This window comes from Triticum aestivum, chromosome 1D (assembly GCF_018294505.1).
Source record: "Triticum aestivum cultivar Chinese Spring chromosome 1D, IWGSC CS RefSeq v2.1, whole genome shotgun sequence".
Taxonomy (NCBI): domain Eukaryota; kingdom Viridiplantae; phylum Streptophyta; class Magnoliopsida; order Poales; family Poaceae; genus Triticum; species Triticum aestivum.
The window spans coordinates 325,292,611-325,294,370 of record NC_057796.1 but is presented as its reverse complement, the minus strand read 5'-3'; positions in this window follow the sequence as shown (position 1 = coordinate 325,294,370).

Sequence of the window (1,760 nt, the reverse complement as noted above, 5' to 3'; positions counted from 1 at the left end):
GAAGTAGCAGCCCCCCCACACTTTTAGTCCGCGGGCCAGAGAGGCATCTCTCACCAAGATGGATCGTAAAACAGACCAAGAATAATCCACCTTGCGTGTACAACCTCTCTCTTGTTGTTTGTCAAAGTGATGGCCGTCCATGCGACCCCGGAGATGGGCTAGCTCGCCAATAATAATGCAAGTAGCTAGTCCACGAAGACAACCACTGCATGCGTGTGGCCCAAACATATGTATGGAGAGGTGAGTTTCTGAGTAACAATGGCACAACTTTGATGTGGCACCGTGATTTCGAACTAGAAATCCCCACACTGGGTGAGGGTTAGGTTGACGATGCATATGTATGTTACACCACACTTCAAGCCAACGACGGGGATGCATGCATGCATGCGTGCATAGTATATGCGCTCAAACTTAATTAGGTCTAAATCTCACCATGACCTATACTACGATAACATGAACCAAATGAAGAATCCGCCATAGTAACCTATCTTGTTGTCAGTCAAGGTGATCGTGGATGTCCTCGCGGGCCAACGAGGGAGTGTACCATTCGAAGGCAACCACTGCATGCATATGTATGGAGGTGATGGGTGCATGCATGTTTGAATACCATTTCACAACATTAATGTGGCACGTGCGTCAAAAATCGTGCACTAGCTCCCCACACAGAGCGAGATCGGTTCATGATGTGTCGTTGTACTAGCCACTTCGACTCGGTGGGAGGGACTCATGCGTACACATGCATGTGTGTGTGCTCAAACTGTATCATGCGTATCATCCCAGCGCATGACCTATATATATACCGTATTACAAGCAAAAAAATAATCCCCTCCTAAGTCAAATTAACCTTCCTTGTGTTGTCAAAAAGTAGTGATGGACCAAGCGGGCCCACAGATGTTAAGCATCGATATCGCTGATAACCCCTTAAGTGGGTGCGAGAGGACAACCAACACCGCTTTGCATGTGGGCCAAACATATATATGTTGAATACCAAAAATGCACAACTTTGATGTGCCACATGCCTCAAAAACCATAAACCATGCACCCACACAGAGCGAGGTTCATGAAGTGTAATGCATATGATGGTCCCCTTCCCCCCTCTTCAACACATACTATATGCTCCTGCGGTAATATGTACAACCCAAAATAAGAATCCTCATCGATGGTGAAATTAATTAACATCTCCCGATGTAGGTCAAAGTGATGCATGCATGCATCGACGATGGCCTTATGGGCCACAGATGGAAGCGTCACACGTGAGTCTCCTAGCTAGGATAACCACCGCGTAAATCCATGTGGCCCAAAGAGGTGTTGTGTGATGTTTGAATAGCCAATTTCACAATTTTGATGTGGCACGTGCCTCAGACACTGAAATGTCCCGACACTGAGTGAGGTGTACTTGTTCACGGATGCGTACGTATAGTATATATGCTAGTCCCCTCCCACCTCTTCGACGCACACTATATACCACCATAACACAAACAAAAAAGATTCTACCTTGCTGGTCAAATTAACCTCACTGCCAGCTGTTCGTCAAAGTCATAGACGACGACCTCGCGGGCCGACAGAAAGTGTCACACACGCGTATCGAGTGTTGTGTAGGACAACCATCGACTGCATGTGGCAAAACATGTATGTATGAAAGGGTTGTGTAATGTTTTAAATAACGAATTCACGACTCTGATGTGGCACCGGCCTAGCTAACAAAACGGCCAACCCACATGGTGGCTCACAACTCATAGTGTACTGCAAGCCACCTGCCA